This window comes from Canis aureus, chromosome X, assembly GCF_053574225.1.
Source record: "Canis aureus isolate CA01 chromosome X, VMU_Caureus_v.1.0, whole genome shotgun sequence".
In the NCBI taxonomy this organism is placed as follows: Eukaryota; Metazoa; Chordata; class Mammalia; order Carnivora; family Canidae; genus Canis; species Canis aureus.
In genome coordinates, this window is record NC_135649.1 from 98,299,637 (window position 1) to 98,321,344 (window position 21,708).

General features: G+C 43.1%; 1 long non-coding RNA gene across 2 annotated transcripts; it reads right to left on the reverse strand.

The window, feature by feature from the left end:
- Positions 1–690: 690 nt before the first annotated feature.
- On the reverse strand, positions 691–21,434 carry LOC144307925 (uncharacterized). 2 transcript variants are annotated; one of them, XR_013374586.1, is made up of 3 exons: positions 20,349–21,434; positions 5,605–5,801; positions 691–4,316 (listed from the first exon to the last, which is right to left on the reverse strand). It is a non-coding gene; the product is annotated as an uncharacterized LOC144307925 (long non-coding RNA). The 2 variants fall into 2 exon arrangements; XR_013374587.1 differs by having other exon boundaries at positions 699–1,939.
- Between the last annotated feature and the right edge of the window lie 274 nt (positions 21,435–21,708).

A 21,708-nucleotide genomic window follows, 5' to 3' on the forward strand; every position in this document is an offset into this window, starting at 1 on the left:
TTCTCAGCTACCTAGTCAGGATGCTGCTGTCACCTTTCCAAATTCCCTCCCAGATCAGTCTCTCATGACTATTTCATTATCTACTTGATGTTTTTAAGAAGACTGAAACGATTTTGTCCAGCTGGGACATTGTTCTGAATGAATTCATTCTCCTTACTGGGTGTGGAAGGTCTGCTGAGCTGCTACTTTAAATTTATGATAAAAAATCTGAAGTGGACGCTCAGCACTGCTGAGCAATCTTGATACATTTTGCAGTTAAGTCACTCCCTCTTTTTCTGAGATAACTGATAGATGCCTTCTTCTTTCTTCTCGAGTGTTCAGCACCCCTTCCCGCCTCCTCACTCTCAGCTGGGGCTCTCAATTCAAATTGCACTGAAGTATTAGAAGCAAAGGGAATGGCTTCATCTTTCCACCACTTGTCATCATAACTGCAGCTCTACCCATGTGTTCCTCATCTACCATGGATGAGATGTCTGAACTCCTACTGGAGCCCAGTGGTCTACTTATCACTGGATCCCAGTCCCTCGTGCCTACTCAGTGATTTTCTCCTGTCATTTAGCCTCTTGTCTTGTAGCACCCCTTTCTCTTTTCCAGCCGCATCATTATGAAAATATATCCATCACACATTTACGATGTTTCATATTAAAAGGCAAAGCAAAGCAAAACAACAGCCTCTTCCTTTTTTAATTTTTATTTAAATTCAAGTTACTTAACATAGAGTGTAGTATTGGTTTCAGGGGTAGAATTTAGCGATTCATCACTTGCTTACAACACCCAGAGTCCATCACAACAAATGCCCTCCTTAACGCCCCCCTCTAGCTCATGCCCCTGCCCACCTCCCCTCCAGCGACCCTCAGTTTGTTCTTGCTAAGAGTCTGTTATAGTTTGCCTCCCTCTCTGTTTTTATCTTATTTTATTTTTCCTTCCCTTCCAACATCAGCCTTTTCTTAGCCACACATTCGCCCTCAGCTAAGCAAAACTCCCTGAAGGAGTCGTTTCTTACTTGATTCTGCTCTCTTAATCTCCCATTCCCTCACTAACAGGTCCCAATTAGGGCTTCTTCCCCAGCACTCTGCTGAAACCTCTCCTGTCAGGGTGCCTATGATCTTGTTAAATTCAAAAGTCAATTCTCATGTAGCTTTTAACATAGTTGGTCTCTCTCTTGCCTTTTAATTTTTAATTTTTATTTTTTACGATTTTATTTATTTATTCATGAGAGACACAGAGAGAGGCAGAGACATAGGCAGAGGGAGAAGCAAATTCCCTGCAGAGGAGCCCAATGCGGGTCTTGATCCCAGAACCCCGGAGCACGACCTGAGCCAAAGGCAGATGCTCAACCACTGAGCCACGCAGATGCCCCTGACTGTCCCTTTCTTGTCCACCTGCCAGGGTCCAAGGAAAAAAAGAAGATAATTATCCGATCCCGGCCCAGGTCCAGGTCCTGGGTGAGAAAGTCCAAGAACCAAGTGCTGTGACCCTGCTTCTCCCCGCGGGAGTGCCCACCCCGCAGACGGAGGAGACGGCCAGTGGCGCGCAGGGCGGGGCGGAGCCTGGCGCCACCAAAGCCAGCGCTGGTCGCACCGTCGGGTCCCCAAGGTCCCCAGCCCTGCCCGGGACGGCTGCAGTGGCCATGCAGAGCCGCTTCTCCAGTCCCGGGGGTGCGCGGCCAGCAGGCAGGTGCGCGGCCAGCCCGACGACCGCACGTCTGGCAGGAGGAACCGGAGTGGCCGCAGCAGCGGAGCAAAAAGCCATTGATTTGTTCCTGGATTCTAACATCTTCCGTCGCGTATTATAGCTGTGCGTTGTTTGCTCCCTGCTATTTTGCGAGTCTGGAGAGGGCCGACCCCGCATCTCGTCCATCCCTGTGTCCTCTGCATCAGGGGCCTGGCTCCCGCGCAGGGTAGGTGCCCACGAACGTCTGCGCCTTGAACTGTGACAGCTGGATAAATGTCAAAGCCGCGGTTAAAAGCTATAGATTCTCTCTGCCAGCCTCCAGTTCTAATCAGATAATGTTCCCTGGTTTTACCCAACTTTGAAAAAGTTACTTTCAAGGTCAGGAATGAGGGAACATTCCGCCCGTTCTCTTTTATGAGCAGACACAAAGATTAGGTTTGCTTTTTCCTTTTTAGTTCTCCTAACATCGGGCTGATTGATGGAAGGTAGAGAAAAGTAATAAACCTTTATTCACAGAACTACAAAACCCTCTCCGGCTGCCACCTCCTTCCCCCTCTGGAGATAGATGGGGCCATTGCTATTATGAAATATACAGCAGAGGGGTATTTTTCCAGGAATCCCTCGGCTACTCATCTACATCTTGACTACTTCTTGATAAAGATATCACCCTCCAGACAGAAGCTGTCATCAAGACAAGCAGGCCACATATACATTTAACTGTTTGGTTTCTTAAACGGAATAGCAGCTTAACAATGAAAAATTGCTCCTTTCACCTCAATGATTTTCCAGCACTGGCGGGGAAGCGTACTAGGTCACCGGGAGAAATTTCAGAAATAAATTAGTCATAATGCCCCATGCCACGGCGCCCTCCTGTTCTTGATTTCAGCGAGTGACAAGTGGCCAGGGGCCCAGCTGGCCGAGAGGGAAGCCAGAAGAAGCCATATGCACAGGTGAGCCAGGTAGCTGTCCACGCGGCGTGGTGCTGAGAGAAGGGTCCCGAAGCCCCAACACAGCCCTCCTGCCCACTGGGGGTGGACCCTGGTGCAGTTAGCTCTGGCTGCAACCCAAGCCTTCGTGGAACCGTGTGGCCTAGAACAAACGAGGATTCCTTCTTCACTCTTCTCCAGGCCACTAGGGCAGCTCTTCTTGCCCAGGCCACTTCTTGGACCCCTGTGGACAGAGGGCCGGCTGATGGCTGCGCAGGGCATGCGGAGCCTAGGATGGCCTCACTCTCGTGTCTGGCAACTGGCTCAGTGTCATCCTGGTGGGGGGGGGGGGGTGATGAGGATGACTTGGCCCAGCACATGTGCCTCATCACCCCATAGGCTAGCACAGGCTCTGTCACACGGTGCTCTCGGGGTTCAATGTGCAGCCAGACAGCGAGTCCCAGAACACGGGCTTTCAGGCCTCTGCTTGGGGCAAGATCCTGGGACATAAGCCCAGATGGAAGAGATGAAGAAATAAAGGCTGCCTCTGAATGGGAGGACATACGAGGCCACGTTGGACAGGGGCACGCACATACAGACGAGAAGGATCTGTGACTCTTTTTGCAACATACACAGGCTCTAGCCTCCACAACACTTGCCTGCCTGAGTCATCTCTCTTTTGTCGCTCTCCTAGCAGGTAACAGCAGAAAAACACGTGACTGAAAAAAAGAAGGTGCTACCAGATGCCTTTCCTGGAGGCCTTTCCCAGTGGCCCACATTGGGTTTGCTGCATGCCACCTTGGAAGGCAGTCAAAGCAAACACCTGGAATGAAGAGATAAAGCCCATACTAAGAGGACAAAGCCTCCATCCAGGGCTACTTGTCTGGAAAAGGAATAGGGGAGGGAGGGCAGCCTGTTTCCTGAGTGAACTGTTGGGGGGGGGGTGATGAGAAAGGAGATATGGCAGGTGCAGGTAGGAGGGGGTGGACCTAGGAGAGGTTCGTGTTGCACCTTTGCTCCTTACTCCTTCCATCTATCAGCTCAGTGGCGTCAGAGTCACTCTGAGGCCACACTTCCTGGAAAAGTGGGCAGCATGGTTTAAAAAGTACTTGATTACACACAAAAACTGCATTTAGAAAGCAGAGTTTTCAGGTTTTACATTTAACCTTTTCTTTCATGGAGGTTTCAAGGAACAGAAGAATTGCAAGAATATGAATCATACATAGAACAGATGACCCTTTATCCAGAGTCACTTACTGTTACCATCTTGCCTCATTGGCTTTATCATTTGTGCTCTCACTTTCTGTCTCTGTGTGTCTCTTCTCCATTACTCTGAAATAATTCAGTATATACGTGTATATAGAGATCTTCCTTGACTTATGATGGGCTTACCTCTCGATAAAGCCATCGTAAGCTTAAAATACCATCAGTCAAAACTGCATTTACTACACCTAACCTACCAAACATCACAGCTCAGCCTAGCCCCCCTTAAACCTGCTCGGAACACTTACTTACGTTAGTCTACAGTTGGGCAAAATCATCTCTCACAAAGCTATTTTATACTAAAATGTTGAATATCCCATGTAATATACTGAATTCTGAACTGAAAATGAAAAACAGAATGGTTGTATGTGTACCAGTCGCTGATCCTCATGATGGCGTGGCTGCTGCTGCTGCCCAGCACCACAAGAGAGTATCATCCTGCATGTTGCTAGCCTGGGGGAAAAAATCCAAATTCAAAATTCAGAGTAAAGTTTCTGCTGGATGCATATTGCTTTTTCACCGTCTTAAGTCAAAAAGCACTAAGTGGAACCATCACGAGTTGGGGACTGTCTGTATATACATGCACTGTAGGGTGTGTGTATAAGTATATATGTGTGCACATATATGAAACCATTCAAGAGTAAATGGCATACATCATGGCTCTGTACCTGAAATACTTCAGCATATATATTTTAAGTATATATTCCGAGAACGAACACTGAAGCAGGGCCCCTCCATCTGGCAGGTGGGAGCCCCAGAGCAGTGCACGGGGTGCTTGGCTGGGCAAAGCCCCTCCCACGTGCGCTCCTCCCCTCCAGCCACAGCAGCCCTCCTCCACGCCCCTCTCTAAGTGCCCGTGGCCCGAAGACAGGAGCAAGCAACAGCAAGGGACAGCGAGGAACAGGGCATGTAGCCTCAAGGGACGCGAAGAAAGAGCAAGACCTTCGTGATTGCTTCTGGGAACTCAAACAACTGGAGCAGAGGAGGGAGGAAGAACACTTAAAGGTGTTGGGTTTTTTGGTTGTTTTTTTTTTTTTTTTTTTTTTTTTTTTTTTTTTTTGGAACAGGGATGGGGAGGAAGGAAAGCACATGCTGCAAAGGAACATGCGGGCTTTTAGAAGGCATGGACAGGCATCCCAAAGACACCTGTTCTCTACTTGTTTAATTTGCTCAGGGCTGGGGCACTTGGGCGGCTCAGCGGTTTAGCATCTCCCTTCAGCTCAGGGCCTGATCCCGCGATCCTGGGATCGAGTCTCACATCGGGCTCCCCGCAGGGAGCCTGCTTCTCCCTCTGCCTCTGTCTCTGCCTCTGTGTGTGTGTTTCTCATGAATAAATAGATAAAATCTTTAAAGAATAATAATAATGATTTGCTCAGGGCTGCCTTTCCGGGAAGTCTTGGGAGGACTTAAACACCACAAGCATCGCAGTGGTACACATTGAAACGGCATGTCTTTTCTCCTAAAAACATTCTAGCATCATTTTCCCCATTTGGAATGATCATTTCCTCCTGTTTCTCCAAGTGCGAAGCTGCACGCTCCAGCTGGGAAGGTTGTTGACTGCGGCTTGCTGGCCTCTAGTGGCTGGGAAGGAACCTCCCAGCTCCTGGCTCTGCTCGGCTTCATTGTAACTCTAGGGAGGAGGGGGAAGGCAGCTAGGTGCTAGGTGTCCTCGCTGCTAACCTCGTGAAGGGTTTCTTGGGAATATTAGATAATCTGCTTCTTTACCCAAACCCCCGTTTACCTGGATAAGAAACTTTCGTTGGCCCAGAACAAATCATGGAGTTAGGCCCAAACTCAAGCCCCTTGAGATGTGGATAACATTCTATGGATAAGGCTTTCCAGTTTCTCTGATGAAAGGTGCAAAAATAGATGGCAGGCAAGACATGTTTGGGGGATACTCTCACAAGCCTGTGAAGAGGAAGTTCAACTGGAAATAACCTATGAAAAAAAAAAGAAATAACCTATGTTTGTAAATTCTAAAGAAACATATACATATACAATATTATTTTTGGGGAAAAAATCAGTGATCAAGTCACCTCTATAATAGTTTCTTGGACATTTGCAACTTCTCCAAGCTTCAGTTTGCTCATCTAGGAATAACAGTACATCCCACAGGCATGTATTGCTGAGTCACTCAGTCACTCAGCAAACCTCAAACCTAGTTAAGGTTTACCTTTGGCTGTGCGGGACTGACAGTTATTAAAGATTAATAAATTCAGCTATTGTCATTTTTTAAGTAGTGTTATTCTCTGGGAGATACAGTCACATGCTCAGATGTATGACAGGATGGACTAGAAAGCCATCTCAGGCCTACAGTTCCACATCACATGGCTCTATGACCCACATCATTGCTTGCAATTTTATGAGCACAGGAAAACAGCAGAAGAGACCAGAGACGCTGTCACAGTACAAGCCCTGGGTCAGTCCTGTGCCACACAATGAAGGGGAACTCCATCCTTTCATCCCCATAGACAGGCACTCAGATAGCTCCCAGACACACAGGGATGCTCTCGGAATGACACAGGGGCTGCCAGTGACAGCAATCTCCCTCCCAGTGCCGTGTGCCAAGAATGCTTTCCAAGTGGACAAAAAGATTGGCATCAAGCTGAAGTCGATCAAAATAGTAAGACGTTGCAAGATGGCTGGAAAAATAAAGCAGACCTAAATAAATGACTAATCATAAACACTGGCAAGGATGATTTAGACGTCAGTCTGATTTTTGTGTGTTATAAATAATATCAATCCTTCGTATTTTGGCAGAAAATAATGCAAATAATATCACATAATTAATCATTTATATCAGACAATAATAGAGTTCATAGAATTCTGTGATTAGGGTGCATAGGAAGAAACTAGATATGCTTGTATTGTGACACAGAACCTACATATACTCAATTCTTCAATATAGAAAGGTAAAATAACAAAGTGGTGAATTAACTGTAGTAAATAATAATAATGAGCCAGAAACTGTTAAGAAAAATTTGTCATTTTAAATCAGCCATAATTGGATTGTAAGATATTTATAGTTTGGAATTACATGGCAAAAATATAATAATATCAGGGTGCCTGGGTGGCTCAGTCAGTTAAGCATCTGCCTTTGGCTCAGGTCATGATCCCAGGGTCCTGAGATGGAGCCCCGCATCGGGCTCCCTGCTCAGGAGGGGAGCCTGCTTCTCCCTTTGCCTGATGCTCCTCTTCCTTGTACTGTCTCTCTCTCAAATAGATAAATAAAATATTTAAAATATATGCATATATAATAATATCAAAATAGCCCATGTTTGTTGAGCTCTTATTGAACACTGGATGCTATGCAAAGTGATTTTCATGCATTATCTCATGTAATCCTTGAGACAGATAGTGTATTATCCCATTTTACAGATGATAGTATGGTTCTTACAGAATTTTTTTCCTTCTCTTTCATATAATTTGCCACGATATATAATGACACATTTATTTGCTTGGGTATTTGATGTCAAACATGCAATTACAATATATGTTTCTTGAGTACAGCAATTATCACTGTTTCACTAAGCTTTCCTTAGCAAAGTGCTTAGCACATAGCAATTAATATTTGCTAACTAAAGGAATGAATGTCAGAGAATTAAGAAACTTGCCCATAATCATTCAGCCTTGGGAATCCTGTTTTAGGAACTGTTAGCTTTTGGAAATACTGCATATACTATATTGGTTTTAAATATATGAAAATATGGAGCTAAGATAACCATCTTAAAGCCATAAAAAGTCAGAAGTGATATCAGCAACACGGCTGAATAAGAGGTCCCTCATTCACATCTCCACTTTAACAACTTGGAATCTATCCATGGGCAAAAGCACCCTTGTGGGAGCTGTGTGATTCAGCACTGTATGATGAGAGACTTGGGAAAAGTATCACCCATCCACGCATCAGGTAATGGTAGACAGATCTTGGTCTCAGCTGTGAACCCTGAGGTCCATAAACTGGTTCCAGCCCCTCTTGGCTATGGTCCAGAAGCCCTTGGAGAACACAGTCTTTGATAATCATCCATGGACAAGAGAGCCTTTGTGTAAGTCCAGGTTTCCAGCAGCCAAGTTTCAGCACACCATTGAAGAAAAAAATATGAGTTTGGACACATCAGAAAGGGTAAGAGGAATAGTTGGACTTTACCCGTGTCACCCCTTTCCCAGGTGGCACAGCTCAGTGCCAGGGAGACCTTCCCAGTCCATGGTTCTTCCCACAGGGAGTACGTGAATGAGTAGCCATCTTCCCCAACTGTACAGGATGCTGCCAAAGAGAACTATTTCTCTCTCACACCCCATCCAGAGTACTGAATTGTGAGCTGCATGACTTGGGGGTGGGAAGAGGCTGGGAGAACAGCAGATAGGACACTCAGAGGGCATTAAAGGACGCAGATCCTAATAACTGCATCAAGGATTCCATCAAGAAGCCCGCCCACGTGCAACTCAGAACATCTCACCCATAGATCCCTGCAATGGGCCAATGAGTACACCCTGTGCTCCATGCCTCATCCACATGCATCTCCACCCTGTGACCAGCTCCCTCTGCATGCTCTTGATCAGCTAAAGCAAGCTTTGGCAGATGGCTAGCAAACATGTGCAGAAAGCCTGCCTAAATCTGTGGGCAGGGAGAGACCACAAACTGTTTGGCTCTGCCCCTGGGAAAGCAAAAGGAAGGCTGTCAGCACACAAGCCTGATACTTTGCAAGATCAACAGGAGGCATCCGAGCTTAAGAATTCTGCCAACAGAGAGCAAGAAACATGGAGCAGGTGTATCCATAGAGGGTCTGGGAAAGCCTCAGAATCCCTATCAGGGCTCACAGAAGGTATTTATCTCCTGAAGGCAGCTAGTAAAGACTAGAGGGAGTGACGACTACTTCAAATGGGAAGACAGTGAGGCAAGACTTCAAAGAACATGAAAAAAGCATGGAAACATGACACCACTAAAGGATTACAATAATCTTCCAATAACCAATCCCAAAGACTTGGAGATCTGTGCTTTACCTGATAAAGAATCAAAAACAATTAATAAGATGGCATTGGTAAATCTGTACTTATCAATAATTGCTCTAATGGTAAATGAATCAAATTACCTATCAAGAGGTATAGAGTGGCTGGGGGATACAGAAAAAAAAACACACATACTACATACAAGAGACTCACTTCAGCTTTAAGGATACACATGGTTTCAAAGTGAAGGGATGGAAAAAGATATTTTATGCAAGTAGAAACCAAAAGAGAATAGGGTTAGCTATACTTATATCAAACAAAATAGACTTTAAGCCAAAAAATGGTAACAAGAGATGAAGAAAGTCATATTATAATGATAAAAGAGTCAATTCATCAAGAGGCTATAATAATCATAAGTATATATGAACCCAACATCAGACCCCTAAATATATTAAGCAAATACAGACAGATCTACATGGAGAAATAGACAATACAATAATAATAGGAGACTTAAATATCCCACTTTCAACAATGAATAGATCATCCAGACAGAAAATCAATAAACACTGCAATTGAACTATACTTTAGACCAAATTGACCTAACACACATATACAGAATATTCCATCCAACAGCAGCAGAATATACGTTCTTCTCAAGTGCACATGGAAATCCTCCAAGATACATCATAGATTAGACCATAGAATAAGTCTTAGCAAATTTAAGAATATTAAAACCATACCAAGTATCTTTTCTGAACCCAAAGATATGAAACTAGAAATCAATAAGAAGAGGAAAACTGAAAAAATTCACAGATATGTGGATATTAAACAACACAGTCCTGAATAAACAATGAGTCAAAAAAGGGAAATCAAAAATATCTTGAAACAAATGAAAATGGAAAGACAATGTACCAGTACTTATAGAATACAGCTAACGCAGTTCTGGGAGGGAATTTTATGGGGGCATCTGGCTGGCTCAGTTAGTGAAGCTTGCAACTCTGGATCGCAGGGTTCTAAGTTCAAGACCCATTTTGAGCATAGAGATTACTTAAAAATACAATTTGTTTTAAAAAATAAGAGGAAATTTTATAGTGAAAAGTGCCCACTTTAAGGGACAACAAAGATCTCAAATAAGCAACCTAACTTTACACCTCAAAAAATATAAAGAGCAAACTAAACCCAAAGTCAGCAGAAGGAAAGAAATAAGAAAGATCAGAACAGAAATAAATGAAATGGACACCAGAAAGACAATAGAAAAGATCAACTAGACTATGAAAAAAAGAGAGAAAATATAAATAACATCAAGAGTGAGAAAAAGATTACAACTAATACCACAGAAATACATAAGACTCAGAAGAGACTCTTATAAATAATTATATGCCACCCAAGTAAATAACCAAGAAGAAATGGATAAATTATTAGAGACATACAACTTACCAAGACTGAATCATGAAGAAATAGAAAACCTAAACAGAGCAATAATGAGTAAAGAAATTGAATCAATAACCAAAAATCTCCCAATAAAGAGAAGCCCAGGATCAATTGGTTTTACTGGGGAATTATACCAAACATTTAAAGAAGAGTGAATGCCAATCCTTCTCAAACCCTTCCAAAAAACTGAAGAGGAATTTATATCCCCAAACTCATTTTCCAAGACCAGCATTACCCTGATGCCAAAGCCAGATAAGGACTCTACAAGACAAAACTATAGACCAATATCTGATAAATATAGATGCAAAAAAATGCAAAACATTAGGAAACTAAATTCAACAGCACATTAAAAAGGTCATTTACCATGACCAAGTAGAATTCATCCCTGGGATGCAAGGACGGTTCAATGTACGCAAACCAATCCACGTGATACACCACATTAATAAAGTGAAAGTTAAAAATCAACTATACTGCAATTAAAATAAAAACGTAGGGACACCTGGGCGGCTCAGCGGTTTAGCGCCTGCCTTTGGCCCAGGGTGTGATCCTGGAGTTCCCGGATCGAGTCCTACATCAGGCTCCCTGCATGGAGCCTGCTTCTCCCTCTGCCTGTGTCTCTGCCTCTCTGTGTGTCTGTAATGAATAAATAAATAAAATCTTTTTTAAAAAATAAATAAAATAAAATAAAAACTTAATAAATAGGGTGCCTGGGTGGCTTAGTTGGTTAAATGTCTGCCTTCGTCTCAGGTCATGATCCCAAGATCCTCGGATCAAGTTCCATATCAGGCTCCCTGCTCCATGGGGAGCTTGCTTCTCCCTCTGTCTCTGCCTCCTTCTCTCTCTCTCTGTGTGTCTTATGAATAAATAAACAAAATCTTAAAAAATGAAAAAAAAACTTAAGAAAAAGAAAAGAAAAAATCACACTATCATATCAATATATGGGAAAAAAGCATTTAACAAAACACAAATCCTTTTATGATAAAAAATACTTAACAAATTAGGTACAGAAAGAAGTAGCTCAACATAGTAAAGGTGGCCCACAGCTAATATCATACTTAATGGTGAAAGATTGAAAACTCTTTTTCTAAAATCAGGAACAAAATAAGGATGCTCACTCTTAGCTCTCTTCAACACAGTACTGGATGCCCTAGCCAGAGCAGTAATGTAAGAAGAAATGAAAGGTATCCAAAAATAAAAATAAATAAATAAAAGGTATCCAAATCAGAAAGAAGTAAAAATATCTATGTTTGCAAACGATATGATCTTATATATAGAAAATGCTTAAGAATCCACCCAAAAAAGCCCTGTTAGACCTAATGAACTAATTCAGTAAAGTTGCAGGATATAAAATCAACATACAGAAATCAGTTACACTTCAATACATGAATAGCATAATATCTGAAAAAGAAATAACACAGTCACATTCATGGTAGCATCAAAAACAATAAAAATATTTCAGAATAAATTTAGCCAAGGAGGTGAAAGATTTGTACTGTGAAAACTAAGATTTTGCTGAAAGAAATTGAAGAAGAAACAAATAAAAGGAAAGATACTCTGTGTTCATGGACTGGAAAAATTAATATTGTTAAAATGTCCATATTACCCAAAAACATCTATAGCTTCAATGCTGTATCTGTCAAAATTGCGCTAGCATTTTTCACAGAAATAGAAAAAGCAATTCTAAAAATCATATGGAACTCCAAAAGATCCTGACTAGCCAAAGCATCTCAAGAAAGGAAAATAGAGCTAAAGGCATCACACTTCCTGACTTAAAACTACACTATAAAATTATAATTATCAAAACAATATGGTACTGGCATAGAAATAGACACATAAACCAATGAAACAGAATCAAGAGCCCAGAAATCAACCCAAGCATATATAGTCAATTAATATTTGAAAAGGGACCCAAGAACACGCAATGGAGAAAGGATAGTCTCTTCAATTAAGTGATGTTGGGAAAAGTGGTTAATCACGCACAAAAAGAATGAAATTGGACCCTTATTCTACACCATCCACAAAAGTTAATTCAAAATGGATTAAGGACTTAAACTTAAGACTTGAAACCATAAGACTCCTAAGAGAAAAAAATAGGAGAAAATGTCGTTGACATTGGTCTTAGCAACAGTATCTGGATATGACACCGAAAGCACAATCAACCAAAGCAAAAATAAATAAGTGGGACTATAATTAACAAAATGAGAAGGCAACCTACAGAATGGGAGAAAATATTTACAAACCACATAGCTGATAAAGGGTTAATATCCAAAATATATAAGGAATTCATACGACTCAAAAGCAAAAAAGCAAACAATCCGATTTAAAACTCAGCAGAGAAAAAAAATAAAAATAAAAAATAAAATAAAATAAATAAAACTCAGCAGAGGAACTGAATAGACATCTTTCCAAAAGAGAGATAGAAATGGCCAACAGGTACATGAAAAGATGCTCAACATCAGTCATCATCAGGGAGACGCAAATCAAAACCACCATGAGATTATCACCTCATGCCTGTTAGAATGGCAATTTTCAAAAAGACAAGAGATAACAAGTGTTGGCAAGGAAGTGGAGAAAAGGGAACTCTTGAGTGCCACTGATAGAAATGGAAATTGATGCAGCCACTATGGAAAACAGTATGGAGATTCTTCAAAAAATTAAAAATAGAATAACCATATGATCTAGCAATCGCTCTTTTGAGTATATATCCAAAGGAAATAAAAGCAGGGTCTCAAAGAGAGGTCTGCACTCCCGTGTTCACTGCAGCATTATTTACAATAGCTAAGATACATAAACAACCTAATTGTCCTTTTACAGATGAATGGACAAAGAAGATCTTGTACACGGATTATTTTTCAGCCGTGAGAAGGAAGCAAATACCATTTGCAACAGCATGGATGGATCTTCAGGGCATTATGCTAAGTGAAATAAGTCAGACCAAGAATATACTGTACGCTATCACTTATATGTGAAATCTGAAAAGGTCATCCTCATAAAAGTAGAGATTGGAGGGATGCCTGGGTGGCGTCTGCCTTCGGCTCAGGGTGTGATCCCAGGATCCCAGGATCGAGTTCCACATCAGGCTCCCTGCATGGAGCCTGCTTCTCCCTCTTCCTGTGTCTCTGCCTCTGTGTGTGTGTGTCTCTCATTAATAAATAAATAAAATCTTTAAAAAAAAAAAAGCAGAGAGTGGGATGGTGGTTTGCCAGGGGCTGGTTTGGGGCGGGGGGTGGGGAGGGTGGAGATGTCAGTCAAGAGCACAAACTTTCAATTATAGGATGAATAAGTTCTGAGGATCTAATGTACAGCATGATGACTACAGTTAGTACTGTATTATATATTTAAAAGTTGCTGAGAATAAATCTTAAATGTTCTCACTACTAAAAGGAAATGATAATTATGTGGGGTGAACTAACCCTGCTGTGGTAATCATTTCATAATATATAAATCTATCAAATCATCATGTTGTATGCCTTAAAATTACACAATGCTATATGTCAATTATATCTCAATAAAGCCAGAATAAAAACTAGAAGGGGTCAAACAGAAGGAAAAGCTCAAATGATTATAGAGTTGCTAGCTCCAAAGTCCTTGAATTGCTGGATGAATGCAAGCAACCACCTACGTTCAGACTTTCTGTTTTGAAGAAAAAAAAAATAACTGAACTCTGTTTTTATTTAAACTGTTGTGAGGCAGGTTTTATGCTACTTGCAGCTTCAAGTACTCCTGATGGACTCCCCTGTGCCCACGAGAGCCACAGTTCTCGTTCAGCTGCTCACACAGAAGGTTTTGAACAACCATACCATAGAGGTCCTAGGTGGCCAGGAAAATATTCTGTTTCACATGGCAGTTGAAGAACTTGAGGGCTCTTTGCTTTTTGTGCTTCTAAGATTGGGAGGCAGAGAGGGAGGAAGGCAGGGATAGGGGTATTTTAGAGCAAAGTTTAGGACTGGGCTCCAAAGACTGTGAGACTCAGGACTCCCGGGTCTAGTCTAAAACCTCTTAGTGCGACACCAGATTGACCAAGTGTTTACCCAACACAGAAGCCCTGAGCAGTATGGAGAAAAAGCAATCTGAGGGAAGTGAACGTAAGGGGACGCAGAATATACCTGGAGATGAAGAATTTCAAGTTGAGTGGCTGGACTGCCGTGGGGGCCAGCTGGAGTGGAGATGGTGGGGACCGATGTCCTGACACAAGTCAGCAGTCGGGAAGGGGAGCAAGCGGTTAGCCAGGCAAGCAGGTTTCCCACCTCACCTGAGACCCATTGAGCCTTCCTAATCATTTGCCCCATGGGAGGCACAGCTCCATGCATGTGCACATGGCATGGAGGACTCACTGCACCTAGGGCTGTTGCAGATCCTCAGGGAGATCTGAGGCCCAAAAACTTGTGGACACTCCCTCCTGACCCAATCAAACTGATGAACATCAGAATGCAGGTGGACAGTCCTTTCAGCCACGAGGTGACGCTGCACAGACGTTTTCTAACATATGGAACCAACAGCAGCCACAAAGGATTGCAACTCTTTAGTGCACATGAAGTTTTGGATTCCTACCTATACTTGTGTCACTTGAACTTTGGATCTGCGTCTGCAGAATGCTAAGCATGTTACCAGACACTGGTTGTGATTGCTCCCACCAGAACTGGGGGTGTTCCGGGCCCCTTCTCTGTTTCTGTGGTTAAATAGAATGCTGATTCCATTGCACCAGCAGAGCCCACACAGACTCAGAGAGCCACAGGTTGAAGCAAGACCATAAAGGTAAATCTCCTGTTTTCCAGGTGAATAAACTGAGGCCCAGAATTGTTACGAAGCTAATTTGAGTGGAGACCAATAATATGCCTCTACAATGCCATGCTTGTATCCTAGCGCACCCCTCCTGGCAGGAAAGGGTCCCCATGCAGTGTTTTCTAAAAGACCCTTATACAGGAGACATGAACAGACATTTCTCCAAAAGAAGGACAAACATCATATGGTCTCATTCATTTGGGGAATATAAAAAATAGTGAAAGGGAATAAAAGGGAAAGGAGATAAAATGAGTGGGAAATATCAGAAAGGGAGACAGAACATGAGAGACTCCTAACTCTGGGAAACAAACTAGGGGTGGTAGAAAGGTAGGTGGGTGGGGGGTGGGGGTGACTGGGTGACGGGCACTGAGGGGGGCACTTGATGGGATGAGCACTGAGTGTTATTCTATATGTTGGCAGATTGAACACCAATAGAAAATAAATTTATAAAAAAAAATAAAAAATAAAAAGACATTTCTCCAAAAAAGACAACCAGATGGTCAACAGACACATGAAAAGATGCTCAATATCTCTGATCATCAGGGAAATGCAAATCAGAACCACCATGAGATATGACCTCACACCTGTCAGAATGGCTAAAATCAACAACACAAGCAACAAGTATTGGCGAGGATGTAGAGAAAGGGGAACCCTCTTACACTGTTGGTGGGAATGCAAACTGATGCAGCCACTGTGGAGAACAGTATGGAGGTTCCTCATAAAGTTAAAAATAGAACTACCCTGTGATCCGGTAATCACACTACTGGGTATTTACCCAAAGAATACAAAAACACTGATTCGAAGGGATATATGCACCCCTATGTTTATTGCACCATTATTTACAATGACCAAATTATGGAAGCAGCCTAAGTGTCCATCAATAGAGGAATGGATAAAGATGATGTGAGATATGTGTATGTGTGTAATGGAATATCATTCAGACATCAAAAAGAATGAAATTTTGCCATTTGCAAGGACATGGATGGAGCTAGAGTGTATTATGCTAAGTGAAACCAGTCAGAGAAAGACAAATACCATATGATCTCACTCATATGTGGAATTTAAGAAACAAACAGATGATCAAAGGGAAAAAAAAGAGACAAACCAAAAAAATAGACGCTTAATTCTAGAGAACAAACAGATGGTTACCAGAGGGGAGGTGAATGGGGCAAATGGGTGAAATAGATGATGGGGATTAAAGAGTATACTTACCACAGTGAGCACCAAGTAATAAATATATGAAGTGTTGAATCATTATATTGTACACCTGAAACTAATATAACACCCTAGGTTGGGATCCCTGGGCGGCGCAGCGGTTTGGCGCCTGACTTTGGCCCAGGGCGCGATCCTGGAGACCCGGGATCGAATCCCACATCGGGCTCCTGGTGCATGGAGCCTGCTTCTCCCTCTGCCTGTGTCTCTGCCTCTCATGAATAAATAAAATTAAAAAAAAAAACACCCTAGGTTAACTACACTGGAATTAAAATAAAATTTTAAAAATAGGGGCACCTGGGTGGCTCAGTAGGTTAAGCATCTGCCTTCAGCTCAGGTCATGGTCCAAGAGTCCTGGGATCAAGCCCCGCATTGGCTTCCCACTCACTGGGAGTCTACTTCTCCCTCTTCCTCTACCCCATCCTGTGCTCATTCTCTCTCTCTCTCTCTCTCTCTCTCTCTCATAAGCAAAATCTTTTTTTAAAAAAAATAAGGGGGCACCTGGGTGGCTCAGTGGTTGAGCATCTGCCTTTGGCTCAGGTCGTGATCCCAGGGTCCTGGGATCGGTCCCCACAGGGAGCCTACTTCTCCCTCTGCCTATGTCTCTGCCTCTCTTTCTGTGTCTCTCATAAATAAATAAAATATTTTTTAAGAATTAAATAACTGCAATGCCTGGGTGGCTCAGGGGTTGAGCACCTGCCTTTGGCTCAGGGCGTGATCCCAGGGTCCTGGGATCGAGTCCCACATCAGGCTCCCTACGTGGTGCCTGCTTCTCCCTCTGTGTCTCTACCCCTCTCTCTCTCTGTCTCTCATGAATAAATAAAAATCTTTTTGAAAAATTAAAAATTAAAAAAATAAGTCACTAAATAAATTAACTAAAGGCTCCTTATAGGGCTGCACCAGCCGATGGTTGTAGGAAGCTTTAGTGCCATATGGGATTGTCGGTACTCCACGGCAGTGCAAGGAACCCCCTTGGGAGACAGCAATGACCGAAAAATAGTCAGCTGAAAGAAGGTGGGTTGACAATGCAGTCATTTGGAAAACCATTTAATTTCAGTTGCTGCCAACTTCAGATAAGAAGCATATACACAATCACCTAAGCCAGGAGCACCACTTAATATTTTTTCTAAGTATTTAAATATTACCACTTATTGGTGATTACCTCTGCATATTTGTAGGAAAACAAATAAAATGAAATGTATTACTGGGATATTAAGGCACATTTTGTTGCAAGGAATTTAAATAAATTTTATATTTCAGTCTGCCAATTATGTTATTTCTTTCCAGTTTCTGAATATAATTAATTAAAACAGTAATGGGTCTGTAATCAAAGTTTATATTAATATTTGGATTGTTAAAGTACGGAGAGAAAATCATTTCCCACACAGCACATCTTTTACTTAGCTAATTAAATAATTTCCCATTTTAGACTAGGAGAAAAAAAGAGAGGTAGAAAATAACTTTGAGGTTTGTAACGTGAGCAACTCGGAGGATGAATTCACATAGTTAGCAATACACTAATAGCTGTGGGGGATTGTTTGCAAAAAGAACTGTAATAATTTCCTCTCTCTCTCCATGCGCCCTTGACCCTGATTCTTGGCTCACCCATATGACTTGCTTTGGCTAATGGAACAATAGCGAATGTGACGTCAGTGAAGACTTGAAAAGTACTTGGGCGTTGCTCTCAGGAGCTCTGTAATCACAACCATGTGAATGAGCCCAGGCTAGCCGGCTGAATAATGAGGGACACAGGTCAAGTCATCCCCGGCCTCACGTGACATAGAGGCAATAACTAGAAATGTGAACAAAACCATCCGAGATGAGCCAGCCTCACAGCCTGGGTTACCTAGACTGGAAGAATACACAGCCAAATAATAATAATTAATTACAAATATTTTGTTGTTTTTTAAATGTCTCTTAAGCTTTTAAAATTCTTTTAAATGAAAAAAAAAATTCTTTTAAATGTTATAAAAGGTATCATCTTTAAGCACTGCATCTATAGAGAGAGAAAAAAAGAAAAGATTAAACAATGTAGAGCTATGTTTCTTTGTTTCATTCACAGTAAAATTCATATTGGATGAATATGGATCATATTACTACCTTCCTTAAATCCTCCAATGACTTTACATTTTACCACAAATAAATACAAACTCCTTACTGTAAAATCAGCCTCTGTCTTCCTCTCCGACCATGTCTAACTTCCTCACAAGAATGTCAGACTCATGAATTTTGTTTTAGATTATATTTTTCCTTGTTGCCAATAGTCAATTCAGTAAGCAGGTATTATTAAATAAATGATTGAACAGTCAGAGTAAATAAATGGCTCTATGGGTACTTGTGCTTTTATATCATATTTTTTATTTAATATACCAAAAGTGCATGAAATACATATGTCTTTAAAATGTAGTAAATGTAAGTACTACTGTCTTTGAAAGTCTGTGGTGACAGTCACTGGTAGGCTGGTCAGTGGATGACTCCATGGAATTGGGGAATCTCAACAGGAATTTCGAAATCATGGAGTTATAAAATAATAGTGATATTTTCCTAGATCTCCCATGTATTTATATATTACAAACAATAAATGTGGGCTAGAATCTTCACATACAGCAATAAGAAGCACAGGATTTTATTTATTTATTCATGAGAGACACAGAGAGAGGCAGAGACACAGGCAGAGGGAGAAGCAGGCTCCATGTAGGGAGCCTGAAGTGAGACTCAATCCCGGCTCTCCAGGATCATACCCCAGGCTGCAGGCGGCGCTAAACCGCTGCACCACGGGGGCTGCCCAGAAGCACAGGATTTAGACTTGGACTGGAGATTTCCATTTGACCGTCCAGTCTACACTCTACCAATCCATACTCCATTCTGTACCCCCAAAACTGAACTATCGCATCTTGTGGCTTAAGGTTGGGTGTGGTCAGTGGAAGCATTAACAGTTGATTGGAAGGTGAGAGGAGAGTAAGGACAAGGTATTTACTCCTCCTCCTCTGCTGGACTATGAGTTGCCATATCCTGCTATCAAAGGCCATAAATTCTGTCTAGTGGTCCTTTCCATACAGCTACTCTCACCTGGTTCTGGTCTTTCTTCCCTCTGTTTGCTCCCCCATGCTGGTGCTAGTCCTGGAGTATCACACCATCCCTTCTTTAAACCCCGCCCCTACCTTTGTAAGTGGCCAGTTTCTTAACTCACCTCAATTACCCACTTTAAATGTTCTATATGGGGACACCTGGGCGGCTCAGGGGTTGAGCACCTGCCTTTGGCTCAGGTCGTGATCCCAGGGTCCTGGGATCGAGTCCCACATCAGGCTCCCCCACAGGGAGCCTGCTTCTCCCTCTATGTCTCTGTCTCTGTCTCTGTCTCTCTCTGTCTCTCATGAATAAGTAAATAAAATCTTTTTTAAAAATAAATAAATGTGCCATATGGTTTATGCTGGGACCCTGAATGGTACACACATCGATCCCAGAATTGGCCCTAAGACACAGAACACTAAAATGCCATTCTGGGATCCGACGGATCACAAATCAGAGGAGTGCATAAAGCACTTCCTTGGGACGCTGGTAATCCCTGTGGATTCAGTGACATCACAATAATTCAGATGATCCCACAGCGCAGGTGAAGGGCAAGGTTCTGTGAGAGCAAATGGTTGTGGGGTTTGATCACTTGGCAATGAGAGTGATTATAAAGATTGCGGGGCGGGGTGGGGGGCAGCCCGGGGGGGGGGGGCTCAGTGGTTTAGCACCACCTTCAGCCCAGGGCGTGATCCTGGGGACTCGGGATCGAGTCCCGCGTCGGGCTCCCTGCATGGAGCCTGCTTCTCCCTCTGCCTGTGTCTCTGCCTCTCTCTCTCTCTCTGTCTCTCATGAATAAATAAATAAAATCTTTAAAAAATAATAAAATAAAATGAAAAATAATAAAGATTGCGGGATCAGCTGATATTTCTAATGACCCCACAGCTCCAGTGCCCAGAGGCCGGACATAAGCAGAACCACGGAGGCTCTGGTTTCTCCCGCACCTCCAGATCCAGAGGCCCTGCGGCGGGAAGGAGGCGCTGCGGCTTCCCTAGCGGCCGCTCGGGAAGGCCAGGTGGCAGAGCCAAGGGTTGCAGAGGGTCTAACCTCCATCTGGTGAACTCTGACCAATGAAAGATGTGAGCCAGGAGGAAATCCGCAGACACGTTCCTCTTCCTTTGTCCTTCCCGCGGCTGTTCCCAGGAGCGGCGGCTGGCGAAGCCTGTCGAGAGAAACTAAACGGCAGGACCAGGACCGAACAATCAGGGCAGCTCCCCTTGAAGGCCCCGCCAGCGTGGAGATTCGCCCGTGCATCTGCTGTCCCTGCCTCTCCGCAGGTGCTTTCCCTTCCCTCTCCTTGTTTCTACCCTGGGATTGTACGTCTCAATTAGGGGGACGCACCCAGGACTGAGGGACAATCAGTGTTAAAATCTGAACAATTGGGGGATCCCTGGGTGGTGCAGCGGTTTGGCGCCTGCCTTTGGCCCAGGGCGCGATCCTGGAGACCCGGGATCGAATCCCACGTCGGGCTCCCGGTGCATGGAGCCTGCTTCTCCCTCTGCCTGGGTCTCTGCCTGTCTCTCTCTCTCTCTCTCTGTGACTATCATAAATAAATAAAAATTAAAAAAAATAAAAAATAAAAAAAATAAAATAAAATCTGAACAATTGGAACGCCTGGGGGGGCTCAGTGGTTGAGCGTCTGCCCTCGGCTCAGGGCGTGATCCCGGGATTCCGGGATCGAGTCCCGCTTCAGGCTCCCGTTAAGGCACCTGCTTCTCCCTCTGCCTGTGTCTCTCCCTCTCTATGTCTCTCATGAATAAATAAATAAATCTTTAAAAATTAATTAATTAATTGATTGATTAATAAAACCTTAACAATCACAGGCAAACCCAACTCTCGAGAAAATATGAGGATTTAAGCACTGAATCGGGTTCTGTTTTCTAAATCTGAAGTCAAACAATGGGGAGCAGCGGAAATGGACCCCCGGAACGGATCATAAGGCTAGATGGAAAGATGCCTGGGGATCCCTGAGTGGCCCAGTGGTTTAGCGCCTGCCTTCGGCCCAGGGCGTAATCCTGGAGTCCCGGGATCGAGTCCCACATTGGGCTCCCTGCATGGAGCCTGCTTCTCCCTCTGCCTGTGTCTCTGTCTCTCTCTCTGTCTCTGTGTGCGTGTGTGTGTCTCATAAATAAATAAATAAAATAAAATATTAAAAAAGGAAAGGGGCCTAATGTCACTCTTCTGTGACTTGGAGTCTAACTCCTGGCAGATACACCTGGGACCTTAGTACATTGCCACGATGATTCCTGAAGCTTCGGCCGACGAGATAATGGCCTATGGCAGATAGGCTGGAACTGCCCGACAGATCACCGAGAGGAGGTCACAAAGTGAGGGAGAGAGAATGTGACAACAGATTAATATAAGTAACTAGAGAGTTTCGGTCTCGGACTTTCCTTTTGGGGTAGGG